This window comes from Eublepharis macularius, chromosome 13 (assembly GCF_028583425.1).
Source record: "Eublepharis macularius isolate TG4126 chromosome 13, MPM_Emac_v1.0, whole genome shotgun sequence".
NCBI classification, from domain to species: domain Eukaryota; kingdom Metazoa; phylum Chordata; class Lepidosauria; order Squamata; family Eublepharidae; genus Eublepharis; species Eublepharis macularius.
In genome coordinates, this window is record NC_072802.1 from 28,413,868 (window position 1) to 28,437,751 (window position 23,884).

Consider the following 23,884-nt stretch of genomic DNA (forward strand, 5'->3'; position numbering starts at 1 on the left):
CCCCCCATCATAATGCTTTCCATCATATATGGAAACAAACCATGTACTAGCTTACTGGTTACTAAAACTTACCACGTATTCTTAAGAGGAAATGAAAAGGCCATCAAAAAAAACCATTGATTATTGTAGCAACATATTCAGTCAAAATTGTCTTAAAACATAGATAATAATTAATCAATCCTACTAATTAAAAGGGTCTGCTACTGATTAATTGCTAGATGAATCAACTAATGTTTGCAGTCCAAGTTTTAATGCAGATGGTCTGACACACTCATTAAGTACAAGTAGAAGAAAACCCCAAGTAGGCTTTTGATTCAGTGTCCATGAATCTTGGCTTGGTATGAAGTAATTTTTCCCATGAGAGATTAAAGTTCCATTGAGTTCTATTCTCAGTATTGGCCAGCAAGATGCCTCTGGGAAACTTGTCAGCAAGGCCATAATCTTCCCCTACTGTGTGCTTCTAGCAATGCATTCTATGCACTTACATTTTTTAAAAACTGTGTAGAAACTGCATAGTTAACTGCATAGAATCACACTGTCAAAAACTGGAATTCAGAGGCTGTCTCTGAACCTGAACCTCCACCTAAATATTGTAGCTAATACCCAAGCAGTTGTCAGATCCCATTTTGAAAGCAACAAACCATTTTGAAATCATCTAAATGATTGCAAATTTCATAAGCTGTGTGTTGTGTGTACTGTTTTGAGCCTACTCTGAATCAACGCTAATCAATTTCTTTGGCTGACTCTAAGTTTTAGTTTTCCCAATCCAGCTAGGGAGATCAGTATTCAAAAGCAGCCTAGCTGATTTGTATCACCATCTGCAGTGAGAAGGTCACCTGGGTACCATGGAAATAGCTGGATACATCTTTTGATATGCTTTGATATGCACATCGCCATCATCATAGTTATATATTTATATTGGTGTGTGTGCATGCACGTGGGTACACCCACAAGCACACAACCAAAGTTTCCCTTGAAAACTGACAATGAACATAAATAAGGAACAACTGACTTAATCATGCTATTCATACCCCATCCCCATTTTTTTTAATTATTGGTGGTGATCAATAGAATAATCTCATTCATCCAGGTGTCCGACAAAGGTCTCCGTGTTTAATTAGGCAACAAATGCTTTCCTTAACAATTTCGACAAAGCGGGGGATGTTTCCATTTATAATTCCTGCTTTATTACAAACGTCGAGGAGCAAATCCAATACAAGAATAAGTGCTGTCTCAGCTGTGTAAATGCCACTTGTTTTCTGAATGTAATAAGTGTGATGTTTACCTCAAGAAATAACCAAATAGACAGTTCCTTTTCTGTATAAGTAATTTGCAGAAGGAAAGAGCCAGCTGTATTAAAAAGTGGCTACACGAATACTGATGATTCCTTTCCAACATAACCTATGCTGTTGGGAATTAATAGCTGGAAAGCCTGGCTGCTTTCAGTATAATGTATTTGCCACATATGATCACAGAATCCTAGTGGGTATCTGGGAAATGTCCAGGTTCATTTGTCTGTGATAACAATGTCTTGAGGATATGCAATGTTTTCTGAGAGGAGATTTCAGTAAATTCGAGCCTTCTGCCAAAAATGGGCAATATCTCAGCAAGCCAGGCACCTGGGAATGGACTGGATAGTGTGTGAATTGATTGCATTGTCCTTCATCAAATACAACCTTTTAACTTTGCTGCTCCGTCATGGAATCATTGGGCTGGAAAAGACCAGGAAGCCACTGAAGTTGAATGGCAGGTGTGCAGTCTAGACCACTGAATTCCACAGGCCATGAATCAGAGCAAACCAGTTGCACCATAGTGAAGTACCACCAGTAAAGATTGCTCCAAGTGGCAAGCCACCTGGTGGTGTTGCACCGCTATAGAAGAACAGTGGACACAGGATGAAGAATATACAAGCACAATCCAACAGCAACAGCATTTACATAGTGAGTTTTGGAGTGTTCAAAGCTGTTAATTTAAGGTTATGGTTCTTATTGTGCTGGTTCTTAGACACACATGACCAACATAACTCCCCATTTGTTCATCATGCCATAAAATCCAGGTGCAAGACTTGTGCTAAGGGTTCAACTTGGACTGGTTAAAATAATAACCGAAGGACACATTTTATTAACTCTGTTGCAGGTTCTTAGAAAGGTTGCCCAAGGAGGTTGCCAGTATTTGGGGATTCCCACTCTAGTTCCAAACTCAGAATGGTAAGTTCTCCATATCTCGTTATTCCCTGCCTTCATCCAAACCTGTGCTGAGAGATGCTGATCATCTACCCCATTCCCCTATGCCAGTCAACATAATAATTCCAGTGATGTTACCGAGGGCGTTCCCTCTCCAGCTCTTGGGATTGTTTAGCTATGAGCAGCTGTTTTGGGTGTCCCTCTATTGGTAGGTGCCTCAGCGTGTTGACGCATCTACTTTAACTTAAAACACAGCACCTGCAGTAATCCTGGCAAAACCAAGTTAGGGCTTAACTGATCTCTCTGAGATGCGGCCCAAGTGCCTCCCTCCCTCCAGGAACAATGTGAAAAGGGAGGGGAAAGGTCTTTTCCCCAAGCCAATTTGAGAAGAACCTCCCCGCAAAGACTTTTCTTAGCCCACTGGCAACCATATTGCTTTTATGATGAATAAAAAGCGTACGATTGGGTTCCTCAGCAAATGCCAGATACTGAGGAATGTCTTTCTTTTACTAATACATCTTCATCCCCAGATGGCCTCATGTCTCCCTTTTTCAATGGGGGTGGCAGCAAAAATGGCTGTCGCTCCAAGTGGAACTGAGCACAAGCCTGTGTCCCAGCTTAGTTCTTCTCAGTGGAAGTATGGCAAGAGTTAGGGCTTGTACTTTCTCAGTTGCAGCCTACCCTGTTATTTATTAATGAAAAGATATATATCCCACCTTTTTCCCAACAGTGAGAGCTCAAGCAACTTGTAAGAAAAAAGCATGAACCAAAAATACAGTTCAAAAATACACCAGAAGCAAAGTAAAAAACACCAAAATCAACCAAGAGCAAAACAGAAATACTTTCTGTTCCAGTAACAACCTGCAAACAAGACAGCCATAAGAAAATGGAGATTTTCAAACACCTTCTTAAATTATATACTTTACCTTGCTTCTTTACAACTTCCAGACTGGATGCCCATCAAACATTTTCTAGAAAGCTCTTCCATAGGGATGGCACCATTGGCAAGAATGCTTGTGAATGAGCTGAAGCAAATCTAATATCCTTGGCTGGGGGAACAGATAAGAGGAACTGCTAGGCAGGTCGGCTCTGTGGAGCTGCCTACCAGATCAAGTATGATATTAGGGTAGCCAGCCTCCAGGTGGTAGCTGCAGATCTCCCGGAATTACAGCTGATCTCCAGGCAACAGAGACTAGTTCCCCTGGAGAAAATGGCTGGTATGAAGGGTGAACTCTATGGCATTATACCCCACTGAGGCCCCTCCACTCCCAAAACCCCACCCTCTCTAGGCTCCACCCCCCAAATCTCCAGGAATTACCCAACCTGGACCTGGCAACCCTATATGGCATGGACCTGCTCAGGGGATTGGTAGGAATATAGTGGCAACATACTTATACAGGAAATAATTTATTTTTCCTGAAGGTTTTATCCTATTTGATCTTGAGAATGTTTAAACCATTCTAAGGCCTTTCTAACTGGTCACAAGCTGCCTCAAAAGGTGCTGAAGTGAGATGTACATTTTTAAACAAATAAATAATTTCAGAAGCTGGAAAATTCCATTACCTTAAGCAAGTTGGCATCTGCATGGAGAAAGTGTTTTTATTAGTATGAGAAAAAGGAACTCTCGCCTTTTTCAGCCTCCAACAACCAACAGTAATCAAAGTCGGGGTGATTCTCCTCCCCTACCTACTTTTGTGTCTGAAAGACAGCAAATGACAACTTACAACAATCCAGGGATGATTTCTTCATGTTTTAGAGTGGGAAAAACACACTGCTGGAAGAAAGGATGTGTTCATTACAGTAGTGAAATAAATTTGATTGCAGATGGGATGGTGGCCAGAATAACCCTATTAGGGCAGCTGTTCTTCGCTCTTGCTAGATAGATTACTATTGTCCTTTTCCCCACTTAATTTCAAATATATATTAGACAACAGGTGCACATTGATTTACATGCCTTCTGTGGTTTGAAAAACTACAGCTCAAGTATTCACAGTTCCCTACTATGCTATTTTCTGATCTCATGTTCTTATTCTCTGCCCACGGTTACTCAGTGTCCACTAGCCTGCTAAGATTTACATCATGTTAGAGTGTTATGAAATACAAAAGATAATATGAATTTTGGATTATTTTCTTTTCTCCCACTCTATAATCTTTTGAAAGCCTGATCTTCCGTTTCTCCTGATATGATGTCAGAAAGTCAGCAATGCCTGCTGTTCCTCTGCCCTGCTGCTTAGCATATCAAATAAGCCAATTAAAGAATCTTTATGCATATTTTTACGCATGCATGATTTCTTTTGAACATGAAAGCCAGTTTTGCAACATCCTGATGTCCACTTTGCTCATTTCTGTGTCTCCCATTAGTTTTGCCTCTCACTGTTATGTCTTATTAACTGTGCATGATATTCCAATAGCAGCCAACTACCCCTTTAACGGGAATGCTGCTCAATTACCTACCAGTTTGGTTCACAGCTAATGACCACAGGAGCCAAACATTCAGTGGATTCTTCATGTGCTTACTAACAGCTCAAGCATGTTCAATTGTGTAAAAATGAGGTCTGAGCATGAGCCATTACATGCTGTTTGTTTGTAGCTGCTACCCCTCCTCCAGTTGACATTTTGTATTGGATCCTGTATGGCATTTCCACAAGCACAGGGTCTTCTGTATTTATTTATATCATTTATAGTCCATCTTTCTCATTGAGACTCAAGGCAGATTACATAGAGTGAGATTAGCACAGTCAATATCAAGGACATTTCAATAAACAATGGTATAGCATAGATAAATGAAAGTTTACAAAGATATAACATTAGCAAAAGTCCAATACAAAGTTAAAGAAATGCTGAAACAGAGCATAAGCAAGTCTAGAACTAACATTAGACAACACAGAACTACCCAGTAGGGTCACACTTAAAGCAACAGGTAGTACATGGAACGCATACTTGGTAGTGGTGGAGTGTGCTCTCAAGTCATAGCTGACTTATGGTGACCCCGGGTGGTTTTCATGGCAAGAAACTAACAGAGGTGGTTTCCCATTGTTCAACCCTGGTCTTCACTGATGTATCCCATCCAATTACTAACCAAAGTCGACCTGCTTAGCTTCTGAGATCTGATGAGATCAGGCTCACCTGGGCTATCCAGTGCAGGGCAGGAGCACATACTTAAATCAATGATTTTCTTGGATCCCCCATTCTATGGCAGCCCCAAATGCCCCCCCCTTTAATTCCTGCCTTCTCTCTGCTCTGAATCCAACCTCTTGATGTTGAACTTTGCTCCTTTGGTTGTTGTAATGATTTCAAGAAATGGGTGCATGTGTCTTTAAATGTTTGGTGAGATAGGTGAAGAGTGGGGGTGAAAGAGAGAGATGAGTGAGTGATATGATTGGTTGATGACAGAGAGTGGGTGGAGTGAAGGCAGTTTTCAGTTACTGAGGGAGAGAAAAAGATTCAGTTAGGGCAAGAGAGGCGAGCTGTGTGCAGCCTGAGTGTGTTCATGTATTTGTGAGGGAAAGGCAACCTGAGTGGAAGCCTGAACTGAGTGTGTCTGTGAGACTATATATTCATTCTATTTGAAGCAGGCAAACTGTGTGTGCGCCTGAGAGAGAAAGAATTGAGAGTGAAAAGAAAACAGACTAGCTGTGTGCTGTCTGAGGAGTTCTCTGTGAGAGAAATATAGAGCCTAGAGAAAGAGGCTAACTGTGTGTGAAGCCTTACAAGAGATCTGTGTGAATGAGTTTGGATGAAGCAACTAGAAGAACTAAGAGCTACTTTTATGTAACCAATACGCTTCTAAAAAAAAATATATATATTTTGTTTTGTTATATCCCAGAGTAGCAGTCATTGTTATCTCCCATTCCTATCCTCAGGGCTACATAGAACCACGAAGGAGCCTGACGCATAAACATGTTACCAAAGGGAAAACTTAAATAAAATATATTGGAATTTAATATTCCTGGTGGCAGCTAACTACCCAGAGGGTATGAAGGGAAAGATTAAAGCAGAATCCACCCTAAAGAAAGTGAAGATCATAACAGTTGTCTTTGAACAGTGTCTTTTGATGGCTGCTGAGCTGTCTGGATCCAGATTAGTTTGTACACCTATATAATCACATGGTCTCATGGGAGTTTTAGCTTATTCCCTTCTTTTCATCCTCCTCTTTCCATCCACAATTTTAAAAAAAACTTTAAAACTAATAAGGAATGTATCTCGGGGCTTGTTGCAATGTATTATTCCTGGCACATAACACCTGTATTGACAAGCAAAAGGAAAAGGAGCCAAGCAGTCCCTAAAAGATGAAACCACAGAAGGCACAGACCAAGCCATGACCCTATTACACAAACAATGTCTATGCAGACACAAAAAATGCTTGCTATGGAGTTTTAATTGGACATCAAACATCAATGTCAAGGTGATCCAGTGTTCGTGTGTAAGTAAGGAGTTCCAGCTAGGTATATTCAGCAACCTTGCTGTTTAGTAGTGTCATTCTACAATTCTGTGCCATGACACCATGACAAGATCTAGGCTCACCACAAAAGGCATTGATCTGGTCCTTGTTACAAGACACACACTTTTATTGAAGCCTGACCAAAGAGAAGTGTACCTTCCAGGGAGTTCTCTACAGCAACATTATCGCTAATGCAAACGAGTTAGTCTTTTTACCCCCCATCAGCAACCAGTGATCTGTTTGGACTATGAGTATAACTTGAATTGTGTGTGTGAGTGTGTGTGTTCAGGTAAAATATTTACAGGTAGCTAAAATTATTTTGATATGACCAGCAAAAAGTTCCCCGGGGCGTGCACACTAACCGTTTTCCTTAGGTTTATTTTCAGCCTATTAATTATTTTGTTTAGATTCTTTAATATCCAAATTGAACATATTTGGATTTGTTAATCAGTTTGGTAATTGTTGGTATTGATTTTTATAGAGAACTCATTTTCTGCATGTACCTTTTCCTCTCCTCCCATCATCCAATCAGGATGAAATTGCCCCACCAACCCCCAAATAAAGATGTCATACACACAATTGGGTTCAACTGAGATTTATTTATTAAACTGATCTGAGCCTTGTTAACACCCAATCCTCAGTGTAGTCAAGTCAAGTTTATTATTACAGTCTGCGACCAGTACATGTAAAACCATTTGCAGAATCCTCAGTGTAGATACCTACTACTGGGATGCCAGAGGCATGCCAGCATAAATAGCAATACCACACCGGCTCCATGTGTGAGGCAGCCTAAATCTGCAAATCATTTTTCCTGGCCTACATACCAAGGTATGCCAAAAGAGGCTGTTACTTTACCCCACCATGTTGACAAACACTAAGGTCTGAATAGGTGAAGCCCTAGGCCAAAGGTGACCCTATCATGAACACTTCGACTGGTAAGCTGTGAAATACCAGTTCAGGAAGCCTCTCCCCCCAGTCATAAAATGCCTCAGCATGCTTGCCATAGTCCCTTAACTTAAAGAAAAATCTGCACTGTACCAGCCAATACCAATAGGGCCTAACCAGACTTAAACAGGCATAATTAGAACATTCCACCCCATCAAAGAATCTCTCTACACACACAGGGATGCTCAAGTGACTTACTTTCTCTGTGGTTTTATATTCAAGTGTACTCTCTCTCCCTAGCAGTGCATGTGTATCCACAATAGGAGAACAAGTGTAAGATCTTTCACTTGATCCTACTTGTGTAAGATGTCTTGTGTAAAGTCACTCAAAGTGGCAAAGCAAAGCAGGTAAAAAAGAACCCTTTCTTGTCCACTCTTAAAGAGTCTAAAAACTTCCACTTGGCCTTTAAAGGCAAACGGCTATTCCCACCTTGTCAAAATACTTGGATGGGCAGGTGGACAGCTCCAAATGGCAAGTGCCATTACAGAGAAGGAGTACATTTGTAAGATGTGCCTGCTCCTTGCCTTTGGTGATGGGGGGCCCAGATTCCCTGCATGCATATCTTCCTTGTTTGGAAAAAGAAAGGAGTAAAAGCAGCTCCCAAGACACTGAGATGGGAGCTGAAATTCTGGAACAGTTAGCCAAGAGAACCTCTTTTCTAAATTTAGATATTTATTTGGGATTTTCTCTCCTCAGCGTGGACTCAAAGTAACATGTAATGTCACCTCCCAAAACATGCACAGGCAACATTATATTCCATTAAATGCAACTTACTTAACTACCAGCCATCAACAGACTAAGCCAGTCTACACCACGGAGAAGGAGCAGAGCAGATAGGAAAATTTCTGCTCTTTATAGAACTACTTTTTCCCTAGGCAAGGTGGCCTGCAGGGAGGTGGAATAGAGAAAAGTCCCCCTTTTATAAGCAATGAAATCCACACTGTTACCGAAATTGATAAAGCTGCATTAATCCAGGGGCCCTGTGATTTTTATATCACAGGCATGTATCAAACATGACCGAGGATGGGACCGACTACTTACAATATCACTTTTTGAGCTCTACTCTTCACACCCCAAATTAGGATGAGATTCTCAGGGATTATAGAGCTCACTTCAAGGCATTTTCCCTGCCAAATTGTAGACAAAAAGGAGAAAGGGTCCTTAAAATTCTCCATAGCAGAACAAGTACACAGAGATTTGGATGTCTGCCCCCTAGTATTTCAGTGGATAGGAGCTCAGTGCAGTGGAAAAGGGAAAGCTATTTCTAAAAAGAAAACAGTGAACCTACCACCTGCCACATGTGCACCGTAAAACATTTTCACTTGTTTCAGTATTTTTCCCCTTTCAGTTCCTGTTCAACTTGACTTCTTTTTTGGTATCTATAGATGAGCCCAGCAGGCTTGCTTAGAACAAAAATCAGGCAATGAAGCCTAGTGAGAGAGTGAATAAGGGAGTATAGTTTTTTCTACCTGCATGCTCCATTTTGGGAAGGAAAAAACCCACTTGCCCTTGGGATTCCTCCAGGCAATCACTGTATACAGAAATGCTACCCAGATATGACATGGTGAGGTGATAGCTGAGGGCCAAACCACACATTGAGTTCACATTTCCCAGGTAGGCATATCATACCATCAAGCCAGAAGAAATACTGAGCCAGACATGCTTTTTCCACTCTGATCTTAATTGCACAGTATTCAAAGCATGTGAGGTTTAAAAGTCACACAACTAACTCCCTGCCAGGACTTTTCAGCTCAGCAAAACAGCATGGAGCAGAAGGCAAGAGCCCTTCCCCCCAGCTGCAGTTCTGAGCAGAACTGGGTTCCTGTGCACTTTAAAAATGCCTTTCCCTGCAGCTAATGTGGAGAAAGCATGTCTGGCTCAGGAAACTCCAAACCAACTACAGCAAATGATAACATATAGTTTCACCCTTAGAGGACTTCTTCTGGTTGGATGGTGTGGTGTGCCTACCTGACACATATCTGCTGATTCACTTTTTCTGCCTTCTGACAACACCAGACAACACCGTAAGATTTTGTGTGGACTACAGGAGATTGAACAAGTATACCTGATGTATACCAAATGCCCTGGGTGGATGAGCTGGTGGAAACGATTGAGGCTGCCCACTTCATTTCTACCTTAGATTTAACCAAAGGACACTGGCAAGTGGCTATGGATCCTAAGGACCAACAAAATACAGCATTTGTGACTAGGGAGGGACTCTTTGAATTCACTGTCCTAGTCTTTGGTTTGTGGAATGCCCCAGCCACTTTTCAGAGGCTAATTGAAAAAATATTGGCAGGGCTGAGAGATTTTGCTCTAGCCTATATAGACGATATCAATATATTCAGCCAAACGTGGAAATGTGGGACACATATTTCTGATGTATGTTATGGCCAGTATAGATGGTGGAACACCTCCACCATCTAGCTATAGTTTTCCAGTGCATTAAAGAGGCTGGACTGACTATAAAGGCATCCAAATGTCAGTTTGCAATGAGCCAATGAAAAACCTTGTCTTGGAAGGAGGCAAGATAAAGCCTGGCTGGAGAAAGGTTCAGGTAATTCAAGAATGGCCCAGACACACCACCAAAAAACAGATAAGAGCATTTATAGTGGTTGTTGGATATTATAGAGGATTTATCTCAGAGTTCAGTACAATCACTGTTCCTTTATGTGAGCACATGAAGAAATCATACCTGGACTCAGTATCTTGGGCCTCAGAATACCAAAAGGCATTTGATCACTTTACATCTGTTTTGACTACAGAACCAGTGTTGAGGGTACCCAACTTCACAAAACCCCTTACTCTGTTTACTGATGCATCACATATTGGTATTGGGGCCATGTTGAGTCAGTGTGAGGAAGATGGACAACAACACCCCATCCTGTACCTCAGTAGAAAACTGGTGGAAAGGGAACAACATGTCAAATGAGAGTTATCCTGTGGGACATAGATAAATTGAAACCCTACCTATGGGGGAGCAAATTTACACTATGCACAGATCGCTCACCTTTAAGCTGGTTAAACCAGATAAAAAGCACAAATGGTAAGTTGATTCAATGGAGTCTACAGCTCCCAAGATTATAACACTGACATTGTACACATCAGAGGGAAAGAGAATGGCATCACTCTATAGGACCACCTCAGACTTTAGTTTTGATTACTCGCACTGTGTATATAAATTGTAAAGGGTTATATGGTATTATGTGAAGAGTAAGTTTTAAAATTTATAACTTCTTATTTATTCACATGCTTCACCCATTGTTTCAGAGGGGCTGGAGAGAACCTCACCTAAAGCAATGCTCACAAAGCATGTGACGGACTGCACTTAACAGCAGGCTTCTAAAGTGCAGCAAAATCAGAAAGCTGGGAGGGGAAAGGTTAACTTTTCCCTAGAATGTTGAACTTGAGTGGCAGGCTCCTTCCTCTTCTCTGATTGGTCAGTTAGAACCAGTCTGAAGGAAGACAGTTGGTTTTCTGACAGGATTTGGAGTGAGGGAGTCTGACAAGAAAAGTCAGACAGGTTCATCTTTAGAGTATTACTGTCTTGAGGATCTATTAATAGGATTTCATTTGTTTTGCCATTGACATATCCTGCCTCTGCCATCATCTCCTACCTTATTATTTTTTTGTAAAATGACTTCATCATACAGCAACACTGGCACAGGTGCACTGACACATCATACCATCCTGAGTTTCTAAGTGCATCTTTCTGGTTGTTTTGTTGCATTAGGGCAAAAGCCAGTGTGGTGTAATGCTTAGAGTGGCCAAGTTCAAATTCCTTCTCTGTCATGCAAGTTTGCTGAGTGACCCTGGATTAGTCACTCTTTAACAGCCTCAACCTACCTCACAGGGTTGTTGTTCTGAAAATAAAATGGAAGAGGGGAGAACAATGTTGTAAACTACTTTGGATCCCAGCTGGGGAGAAAATTGTGGGAAAAATAGCTAAATAAATTTATTTCACTGATTTAATTTTTTCATGTGTATGTTAACATCCATTGGTTATAGAAGAAATCATATTTAACTGTTTGGATCTCTTAAATCTGGTTCATAAATGCAAGGCCATTGCTTCTTGACCCATGTGTCAAGTGATGTCAAGAAGAAACAGGAGCTCAAGCAGGTAGCCCTTTTATATCATCCCAAATACAATGCCCTTCCAAGTGCAGCCAATTTACACATTGAATTGTGAGTCACCAAATGCTAAGTAATCTGAGCAAGTTTTTTACACCCATGTTGCATCCTCAGCTGTACCCCCAAAAACCTTTTAAGTCTTCATAAACTCAATTAGAGTGAATGAATTCCAGAGCCCTGCAAATTTCTTGCTGAAATATCAACCAAGGGATTATTATTACAGACAAACTTATTTGTAAGGGCATGAATTTTCATAGGCAACCCCCCTTCATCAAATGCATGGTATGGCTACTTACATACAAAATACCATGATAAAAAAGAGAGGGGGAAAGTGAGTTTGTTTATTTTTAAGTGAAGCCCAAGGATCAGAGATTGCAGCTGCTTTCACGCACGTTGGTTAATGCATTTTCAAGACACTTTAGAGATTGTTTGCTAGCAGATTTTCTTGCTAAAATGCCTTGAAAGTGTATTCTCCCAAATGTGTGAAAGCAGCCAGCACGCCACAATATTCTGCAAAACACAAACAAAATCCAGTCAAATGAATCAGATCCAATCACTGTGAGTGGGACCCATTCCCAATTAGAAGCTGTTGGAGATGAATGGTCATCTCAAGATCAACCTTGTAACTAAATGCCTAAAAAGGTGCAATTAGAGAAAGGTTCAGCTTGTTTTTCAAAGCCAGCGGTTCCCCTCAGATCACAGCACCATATTGCTTTCCAGATGCAAAAGAAAAGTCATTCAGAACTTGAGCCTATTCTCTATGGCAGCCTTCTGGCCATATAAGAAAGGATGCAACTCACTGGCAGAACATCCGTCAGAAACTTTTCAGCATATCATTTATAATGGATGCTGAAAGGAACAAAGTTTCTCAACTAGGTACCCAGCAGAAGATTGAAATAAGACAAGTTACAGAATGACAGATGACTACTGGATGGTGGAGAGGCAGACGCTCTTCGGAAGCCCCTGGGGGTCTGTCTTTTTTCGGAAGATGTCCCACCAAGGGTGGTAAATGAATTCTGGTGTTTAGTGGCAATGCTGCCTATGTACAAACAAGTTCATTAAAATTGCAAGCGCCTTTAGCACTCCGTAACAACTTGCCCGAAGGTTAACATTTATTGTTCTGCACTGCCAACATAAAGCTTTTATGGGGCGCATTTATATGCTAAATTGCCTATTATGTTAAGTTGTAAGTTTCTATTTAGCAGCATCAGGAATAAGATTTGACTATAAGTGTTGAGATTTTATTAGCGCTGTGCCAATCTTCTTAATAGCTCAAACTTCCTAGGGGCACAAAACAATAGCCCCACTATCTCAACTCAAACCCAGTCGCTGCATCCTCTATAGAGCACGCTTACGCAAAGGGTGCTTTTTGCAAATAGCTGTGATAGGAGTTTAAAAGGTAGCACTTTGCGATTCTGGTCACCATAGAGAAATGAAAGTACTTCATTGGAACTTACCCACAAGCAAATGCTAAATGATGACAACACTTAAGCCATTATTGCAGATAAAACTATCTAAGTAATGACCACTTGCTAAGTTAACGAGCCCAAAGTAACACAGCTGAAAACAGCCCAAAGAACTGAATGCATACTAATAAGGAGAGCTTGCAGGATCCTGTTATTCAATTACTTGGTTGTGCCTGACCCTAGAAGACAAAGATGGCAGACAAGGCATTGGCAGTAAAGTTTTTGAATGAAAAAAGTGTCTTTGTCAAAAGAAGTATGTATGGAGCACATTCCAGACAAATTTTAGGGACATTTGAACTCTGTTCTGATGGCTCATCCAACAGTTTGGCTGATCTTGAGCAGCTCGGGCCTGTTTGGCGGCTACCATCCACATATTCAAGCAGTCCAGTCCAGTCCTGTACAACTGGCGGTATTCCATGCATGCACACTCACCCAGATTGATGGAAGCTCTGATTCTTACTGCACTCCACAGTCCTATTGCCACTGCAGACAGTTGGCAGCCAGTCATTTAAAGAGTGAATATATCCACTAGCCAGCCAATGGTTATAAATACACTATATCTTTCAAAACAAAAATCCTACTGTTTGGTGTTCAAATCCATGTTAACAAAGTTATTTCACTCATGTGCTTGTTGGAATCATAATTCTTCTCCCTCAGCATCATTCAGCTACCTGACCCAGCAATCCATGACCCTTGGAGTAATCACTTTCACTTACTGTGCAGGTGCAAAAGTGCCTTCAAAGCAGAAGGAAATTAAATTCTACCACGACAGCTGCTGAGCAGCTGCAAAGCTATTGACAGCTCTTATGAGTGAGAGTGTTTTGAGGTGAGGAGATCCATCTGAGGCTCAGCTCATGATGCGTGGTCACTGTTGTCAAAAAAGAGATGTTGAGCTGCTGAATATGGTTGCTGCAAAGTTCTCAGCATCCCAAGTCAAGTTAAGCAAAGTATGGGACTAGGAAGATCACTATTGAAAGTTTGTTTCATTTTTAAAATAATAATATCCTTGATGATTGGCAGCAGAATGCATGACCTGACTCCAATGGCAAGAATTGTGTCTGAAAAGTTCTGTTTGGTACGGTCGCTCTGGAACAGCTCATTCTCCTATGCAATTCAATGTTACAGTTAGGATGTGCGAAACATTCACGAATCAACCAACTCCAGCAATATGTAGATACACAGCTACGGTGATGACAATCACCAGCCTTGTGTTGGGCACCAAGATTACTTTAGCCAGGTCTTCTGATCATCTTGTTGCCCAACAAGCTTCCTGGCTGAGCTAGCAAAGGTAGCCACTGGCTTGGTATTGGATGCCCACATGCTAGAGGCCTTCCAGTGCAATCTCATACAGAGTTTAGACGGGCTCAGGACTTCACGGTTTCAGTGGCAACCATGTAAAAGGGCTTGTGCTGGATATACTTTTCTGCACTGGGCAGGATACTGGTGATCTGCTGACTAGCACAAACAACCAGCACATTGGCTTGGATAGATAATAATGGATATTTGGAGATTCTCAAATGCTTTTCAAAAATGCATGGGCCAATGCAATAATAATTCTATGAATGGTCTAATTAGGGTTGCCAGATCCACTTATCTTCCCTGTGGGAGGAGGGAGAACTGGCACTAACTTTGGTGGTTTCCTTCTGTGCATGCTTTGCACACACGTGCTCCTGGCAGGCAGAATGATGTCACTTTTGGAAGTATGCTCCCGCCCTTCATAGGAGCCAGTTTTGAAAAAGTGATATTGTTGTGCCCATGGGGAGAATGCCTGGTGCTTGCTGGCCCTGGATGTTTTTGCCTCCCAGGCCTATTCCCTGGGGTAAGGTGAATGGTGACAGGGGGCAGAGGCTGGGGCCAGGGGATCCACGACCCCCACTGGGAGACTGGCAGCCCTAGGCCTAATAGAAGAGGAGAATGGAGGACTGAGGTCACTTTCATATGAGCTGTTCTGAAAGCAAAAAGATTTTTCTTACAGGTTTCACTTGCTTTAAGGGTAAAATGTCTTCTAGCAGCTCATCAAGAATTAATCCTGGTTTTCCAAAACATGTTTTGATGCTTTTGTTGTTGCTGTTGTTGTGCTTTATTCTTTAGATGTATAAAACCTTAACAAACATATTTTTGCCTTCGGAAGCCAAAGAGCCCATCTGGGTCACTCCCTGGGATCTTCTGTCCTCTCTTGTAGGGACCTAAACCCTTACTGTGCTGAGGCTCTGGGATAACGTTAAGTGTCCAGGAAGCTGACAGGTGAGTAGCAAAAGGCTTGTGTTGACTCTGATAGAGACCATTTAGAAATCTGTGAGGTGACAGTCATGGCAGTAACAAAATCTTTTCTCTCTACCTTCCTTGCATCAATTGAAACCTGCCCAGGCCCCATTGAGGTCTGTTGAATCCATGTCTGGAAAGCCAGAAGTTAAAAACCACAACTCCCTGTGGCTTTTTCTCAATTATTTCCTGACAAAATCATTCCTATCAAGTCCATTTTCAATGACAAAGTAAATACGGGCTTATGAGACAGGTGTTTGGGAAGCCCTACTGGGTCAGTGTAGCTTGCTGTGATATTTTCAAAGATGCTGGGAGAATGAGGAGTGAAGGAGTGTTATCTACTTTGACTTTTGACTAGTGCAGTGGAGTGAGAAGGGCAGCGGTGGCAAGGGGTGGTGGCCAAGGGCCATAGCCTCAGGCAGCATCTCTTGTTAAGCCATCACCACTTGCATCTTAAAAGCTCATGAAGACTGAGCTTCCATCCAATCCAAGATGACTTTTTGAAAAAGCTAATAAGATAATGCAAAAGGAAAGACAGTGACTTTCAGTTGCAAAGGCTTGGTAGCAGGACGAAAAATGAGATGACCTATTTAAATTTCCCCCCAAACCATTTAAAGAAAAGGCTTAGCTAATGCTGGCTTTAATCAAAGTTCTTCTGCAAAGAACTTAAAGGTGACAGGTCAGCAAAGACAAGCTTATTTAAAGACAGTGCTTTGAGAATTTAAAAGCCAAGGGACTTAACAAGCTTAATCTTCTAAGGAATTATTATAAATCATATTAGAAGTTCAGACCTTGTTTATTCAAAAATCAGATTTTAAAAAATTAAGAAGTTATAGGCAGTGACAGCAAAGTATTAAAACCTCAACAATTTCACAAGTGACATCCAACTTTTATTGCGCCAAGCTGGTTGGCCAGATCCTCTAGACGCTTTATTTCACATAATAGATTCTAGCAGAAGGTTGTTGCTGTTTTTTTTTAAGATGAAAACAATGTGCCTTGATTTTCTTGTCTGGGTTCACAATGATAGGTAAAGAAAGGACAACATGATGGCCATGACATCCTGTAAAGTAGGTGAATATGTTTATAGTTCAATTCTTACTTGATTTTGTCTAAAACTAACCATCTAGGCTAACCTGCTACAAGAAATATCCCAACAGTTTCAAGAAAAGCAGAAAGAGTTGCAATGGAACAAATTTTAAATGTCTTAGAGAGGTGCCATGCATCCTTACCTGAGACTCACAGGAAATATTAACACACTCAAGTTGTAACCGTCACTATCACCTGCCTCCCTTCTGCACCAGAAATTCTGTAGGAAGTCCTCCTTCATATTTATAAAGAACCTAACTAACTAGATGTTATACCCAAACATGTTTAAAATCGATGAACCCTGACTGCATTTTCACAGTCCAGAAGGAGAATACTAGGAGGGGAAAGGATTAAAACAAAGGGTGAACTGGAAGAAGGAGAGGTACAGATAAGAGTTTATGCCTGGTTAATATGTAGTTATTAATACATGATGGCAAAGCCTCCACACCATTGGTAACATGAGACATTTCCCTGAGAGATGAGTGCAGAGCAAGTTGCTCTGTTTAGATCAAACAGTTTTCCTAATGATGGCAAAAAACCTTCAAACTCTTTTTTAAAACATGTTTGAAATTGGATCAAAAATATTCTCTGCATGCTTTTTCTGTTTGTGTTCCTCATCCATCTCTTTTGGTTTGGGAGGACCCATGGCTCAGTGGAAGAATATCAGCTTGCTTGTAGACGATCCTGTGGTCAGTTCTTGATTGATAGGTGGTAGGTCATGGGAAAGACCTCCACCTGAAACCCTGGAAAGCTACTGCTGGTCAGAGTAGACCTTCATAGATGAATATGGCCACATCTGTGGATACTTAAATACTGGAGTCATGAATAGGCATGACAGTTTTTTCTATGAACCTGAAATTTTTTCCAGATTTGCAGAAAAATCTGAAATCTAAAAACATACATTGGGGGGATTGGAACCACCAAAATAATAGAACAATAGAAGCAGTGCCTGTAGCTTTAAGAAAAAGATGCGAACAACAGACACTATTTGGCAACCACACAGCCTTCAGGTCTTGGTTTCTGTCAGTAAAAGGCTAGGAGAGGGGGCAGACCTCATCCCAAAGGGGGGGGCAACCTGCCCGTCCTTACCCTGCCTTCCCAAAGGCTGTGTGGCACTCCCCCCCCGCCCCAGCCAGTTGGCTGGATGCTGCCTTCCCTGCCTTGCATGGGGCTTGGGTGGGCCAGGTACTGCTTTCCTTGCTTTGCACAAAGTTGAACACCACTTCATCCACACAATGCAGAGCTTTGGTGACCTGGATGCATCCCTTCTGCCATGGGGTTGGCCTAGCCAAGGTGTGTGTGTGTGAAGGGGAGGCCATCGGCCCATCAGGAGCTGTTGTGGTGCCCATAATGGCCAATCCACTGCAGGAGGAGGAATCGTGGCCAGCGCTGTCCATAACCACTTGATTTGCTACCAGACAACTTGCATTACTCACCAAGACCCAGCTGCTCATGACTGTTGAACAGCAGCCACTCCACAAAAGCCAGTGTGGTACAGTAGTTACAGTTTCACACTAGGGACTAAGAAACCCAGATTTGAATTAGTACTCTGTGGTGGAAGCTCACTGGGTGATCCTGGGCCATTTGCTCTGTCTCAACCAACCTCACAGGATTGTTGTGAGGATAAGACAGAGAGAGGAGAATTATGTAAGCTGCTTTGGGTCTCCTTTGTGGAGAAAGGTGGCACATAAATGAAATAATAAATATCATTGATGATGGGGAGCAGATACAAGTTAGGTTGGTGGGTGGGAAGAAAAGAAACAAGGAAAGGTAAAGGGTTGCCAAGAAGAGGGAAAGACAAGACACTTGGGAGGCACCCCCTTCAAAGGAGGTACTCCATTCAAGCCCTTGCAGGTTCCCCACTAGGGATGTGCGTTTCAGCTTTCCGAATCCCGAAAGAAAGCCGAAAGAAACGTCTTTCGGGTTATTTCGGGTTATCTGAAACGTTTCGGGGAAAGCCGAAACGTTTCGGGTTATCTGAAACAAAACAAGCCAAAACATTTCGGCTTGTTTCGGCTTTCTTTCGGCATTCAAGAATCGCCATTTTGTTTTTGCTAGGCGTTTGCCTTAGCAAGCGTCTAGCAAAATCCTGCTGGAAGCTAAGGCTTCCTGCAGGCTCCTCGAAGAGGGGAGGGGGGGGAGAAGGAGCGAATCACTCACTCCTTCTGTCACCCCCCACCCCTCTTGCAAAGGAGGATAGGGAATCCTATGCTTTGCCTTGCAAATGCAAGGTGCATTGCTGCTAGCATTGCACTTTGCATTTGCAAAGCAGTGGAAGCAGAGATTCCCGCCAAAATTAACAGGTAGGGGAGGGGGAGCAGGAGGAGGGTGACTGTTGGAGTGTGGGTGGGGAAAGGCAGGGGAGGGGGGACTTTAGGAGTCACCAATCCCACTGCTGCATCCTTCTGCCAGCCAATAAATTTAAATCTTTGGCTGAGGGTGCAGCAGGGGATTTAAATTTGGGGCCAGACTGGTCTGGAACACTTCTGTTGCTGCTGCTGACCGAGAGAGGAGAAGAGAGACTGCACCTGGAGGACATCTGCCTGGACGATCAACTGTGCTGGACATCCTGAGAGGAGACCTGGTAGGCCTTTTTTAAATTTTTGTGATTTTTTTGATGCTGGGCAATGTGCTGCTGTGGCCTGCCTCTGCAAAAAGGTGTTTCAGTTAAGTCTTGGCATGGCCTGGGGGACAGGTTGGGCAGACAATGTTTGGGGGTGGGGGGGTTCAGCATTGGTTGTTGTGCTTGCCTTCTTTAATGTTTACTTTGTCATGCTTGAGTGTGCGGTGGGCTTGATCTACTGTTTCCCAGGAATAAAAAATGAGTGTCCCAGCTTTGGGCCTACACAGGCCAGAAGCTCTGCTGGGTGGCTTTGGTGCCTTTCTTCTGGCTGGCTCTCACAATTATGCTTCACAAACTGGATTGGTGAGGGGTTGCTTTGCTGTGTCTGCCCCCCTTCTCCCAAGGCTTCCCACCAGGCTCTTGAACAAGTGTGCCAGCCTCTGGCCCACACACAGGCCTGCTGCTCTGGCTTTGGTCACCCCCTCTGGTAGCTGGCCTGGCACTCACAGTTATGCTTCACAAACAGGTTGTTTACTGTTCGTGGACCTCTTCTGGACTGGACTGCACTTGGTGGACATCGGCCTGCAGATCTCTGCGTGGAGGATCAACTTTGCTGCTGGACATCTGGAGAGGAGGACTGGTAGGGTTGTTGAAAAAATGGTTTTTTGAACTTATGTCTGCTGCTGTGGCAATCTGCTAGCATATGCTTTAGTTTGGTCTTTATGGCTTGGGCTAGGGGGGACATTTTCTAGTTGGGCAACAGGGCATTGTTTGGGGGTTGGGGGGGTCAGCATTGATTGCCGTGCTTGCTTTCTTTGATGTCTCCTTTGTCATGTTTGAGTGTGGGGTGGGCTTGATCTACTGTTTCCCAGGAATAAAAAATGAGTGTCCCAGCTTTGGGCCTACACAGGCCAGAAGCTCTGCTGGGTGGATGTGTTTTGTTTTACCACTGGTTGGCCCTAGCCTTTCGGGGGGGGGTGGCCTTGACTTGACTTGTAGATCGGGGCCTTGACTTTTGGGGGTTGCGTGTGCAGCGTGTGGTATTGATTCTGTTAACATTTCCAACTTTCTTGACAGCATCGCGGAGGAGAGGAGGACCAGCTGCAAGACCGCCTGAACATCGCTGGACTGCAGGACTGGTGGTGGTGAGCGAGTCCGGGTTCATATTTGGGTGGGCTTAGGGGTGGGTTCTTGCTAGCTTGGGAGGGGAGAGGCTCATCTTCAGACCACCACATCCACACCCCACACCGACACACCACAGAAACATTGTTCCCACTAAATAGTGTCTTAGGTAGGTAGGTGAAGTGGCTAATTGCCCTCAACGTAATTGATAGGGAAACCAAGCATAGTTTTTTTAAAAAAATTAAATAGGGACTCAGCAGGAAAAGCATTAGTGAGTGAGAGTTAGGATTGAATTCTATATATATACACATTTGGAATAGCTGTCAATAGGCTTCCCATTAGTGCCCCCATAACTAGGGTTCCATTGCCCATCTCTGGCACCCGTGGTCTTGCCAGGCCGGCCCGGGCATACTAGTGTGTGAGTGTCTAAGGCTGTGTCACCTGTTATTGGGGTTTAGGGCCAGCTCAATTCCAGAGGAATTCAGCTGTTTGGCAGGCACAGGTTCCCCGACATAAAAAGGGTCGCTTAAAAAAGGCACTTGATTGTTCATCTCCAAGTCACAGAGCCACTAGAAACACAGATTTATAGCAGGTAACTTAGGTCTCGAAAACAAAGTTGACCTTTGTTTTCCCAAGCTTTTCTGATTAGTTAGGGTAGATTTCGGGAGGGGAAAGTATGTCAGAGAGGAAAGCAGAGAGGGGCCCTGGGGGAAAGGCTAGGGAGAAATCTAGACGGGAGGAGGGGAGGGAGAGGGGGACTTCTGCGGCAGCCCCCCCATCTGAGCGGAGGAGGCCCTCCCCTGCGCTGCTGCCATTCACCAGCCTGGCTTCTGGTGACAGGAAGAGGGTGAGCAAGGCTCTCTTTCCTGAGGCAGCTGCTGGAGGGCCACCCCCAACCCAGGTGTCTCAGGCAGGGGCTGGCACTGGGCAGGGGCCTGCTGCTGAGGCTCCTCCTCCTCCAGTGGTTGCGAGCCAGCTGCTGGAGGAGGGGCAGCATGTGGTGTCTCCTGGGATGGATGTGGGGCATGTGAGTTTCCATCCCTCACGATCACCCCAGGAACCCGGAGGATGTTGGAGGAACTGCCCGTGAGACCCCCCCCCCCGGGGCAGTCCACCCCAGTTTCCTCTGAGGCCAGCAGCAGGCCTCTCGCGGCTGTGCAGGAAGGGAGGATGCAGGAGGAAGAGGCAGAGACTGTGGTGGAAGAGCCCACATCTCTGCCCCTTCAGCCTCGTCCATCCCCACCTGCCCGGCCAAGAGTGGGACACGGTGTGTCTGGCCAGAGCACCTCACAGGAGGTGCCTCAGGGTGGTCCCGAAAGCGCTTCTCCTGGGAAGCGTGGGATGCCCTTTTCCTCCGAAATCTGGAAGCACTTCCAGACAATGGAGGATCCCCGAGCAGCCCAGTGCCTGCATTGTAGGCAGCGCGTCAGCCGTGGCAGAGATGTGCGGCATCTCTCCACGTCTGGGATGAGGTACCATCTGAAGAGGCACCACCAGGCGGTGCTTCTTCGGGAGGAGGGTTCAAGTGGCGCCACACGGCCGCCAGCTAGCGAGAAGGAGGCAGGCTCCTCTGGTGCTGTCCCCCCAAGGGTACCTGCAGGGAAGGGACGCCAAGCCTGTCTCCCGGAGATGCTTGATATGCAGGGCACTAGTGTGCCCAGAGAGGGGATCCGGAGGGCGAGCCGGCGCATCATGCGCCACATCGTCAACATGGTAGCGGTGGATGGGAGACCATATTCCATAGTTGAAGACTTCGGCTTCTCAGGGCTGCTCCGAGATTGCTTTCCCTGGTACGCCGTCCCTGCTCACACGACATTGAGCAGATCGGTGGTGCCCTCATTTTACAGGGCTGCCAGGGATCATGTGAAGGCACAGCTGCCCCGGGTTGCCGGGAGAACTGTGCACTTCACATCAGGCATCTGGACCTGCCCAAGTGTGCAGCAAGCGTACCTCTCGCTTACTGCTCACTGGTGGGAACCTGAGGCGGTTCTGGGTGGGGGCCGGGGGGAGGTGCCTAGCACAGCTAGCCAGGGACGGATGGGAGAGGTGCCTAGCACAGCCAGGGACGGATGGTGGAGCAGCAGGCCACACTCCACGCGTGGCTCTCCGAGAGCCGCAGTGTGAGTCAGGTGGGTGAGTTCAGCCGGGAGGATTGGCTCACCGTCACCCAGACAGTGGAGGTCCTGAAGCCCTTCAAGGACTTCACTGTGGCGGTCTCGTCAGGCACGGCGACCCTCGGTCTGGTCATTCCCCTGGTGCACACGCTCCAGAGGAATCTGGCCACCCTTGCAGACCGGGTCGCGCCCCATGCTGACCTTGTTCCAGCGGTGCGCGCACTAGTGAGAAGGCTGCAGCTTGGCATAGCTTCCAGGCTAACTCCTCTCACTAAGGAAGAGTCATACATGTTGTCGACCATGTGTGACTCGCGCATAAAGGGCACTTTTGCCGAGCGGGATGGGAACCTCACCCAAGCCAGAGACGGGCTCTGCTCTTGGGTGAGGCGCAGGCAGGCCGCGAGGGGACACCTGTCGACAGGGGGGACGCAAGAGGGGCCCTGCCGTGCGGGTCCCTCTCATGCGTCCTCTGCGCAGCCCCCCCCCCTGCGGCCACCACCGGAGTGCCGATGGAGATGGAGATGCTCCGGTGGGCCCTTGTCCCCTCTGGGGTCATGAGGACCGTGAGAAATGATCCAGCGGAGGCAATGGTCAGGGACTACCTCGCGGAGCCCTGCGAGTCGCTCTCCACCGATCCGCTCAGCTACTGGGCCAGGAAGGAGTTGGTCTGGCCGGACCTCTCCCTCGAGGTGCAGAGGCTGCTCTCATGCCCTCCGATGAGCATGGAGAGCGAGCGCGTATTTTCACATGTGGGCGACATTGTCGGCCCACATCGCACTCACCTTCTCCTATGGAGAGTTGAGCAGTTGACCTTCCTGAAGGTCAACTCTCGCCTCTTCGATTTCTCAGGACTGGACTTCCAGAGTGACTGAGGTGAGCCCAACTTGTGGCCTGCATCCTCTGCGAGTCCAGTCCTTTGGAATCGCGCTCTCCCCTGCATAAAACCCTTTATATGCAGTTAAAACCAGCCAGTAGAGGGAGGGTGGTTAGGAACCAGTGGCAAAGGGAATCTACCCAGCAATTTGAAAGCCCCCCCCAAGGGAATTCAAAACCTCTCCCAGCACTGAGACAGACCCTGTGGGACCAATTTTATTCAGAAAAATAATGCCCCAGAAACATGGATTGCCACTGGAGGGAGAAATAGGTAAGATAGGGATTGCTTAGGTGGGGATTAGGGAATTGTAAAAAATCAGATCCTGCTGCGAATGTTTAAAATGTTTTTCACCATTGAAATCTTTGTAAAAAAAATGTTGTGGTTATGTTTTTTCAAAGTTGATGTAATGTTCATGTTTAAAAAAAAAAACCAAAAAAAAAATGTTGTGATTATGTTTTTTCAAAGTTGATGGACTGTTCATGTTTAAAAAAAAATAAAAAAAAATTGTTGTAATGTTAATGTTTGGTTTGCTGGGGCGGGGGATGCGGGAAGAGTGGTGGATGGGCACCAGCCAATGATGATCTCTCGCAGATGTTTTCAGGTAAATGCTGAGGCTGGTGTGGGGGTGGGGGGAAACCTCTGCAACACTGCTCCAGAAATACCAGTGTCCAGTGCCTTGGCAGTGCCCAGTCCAGCT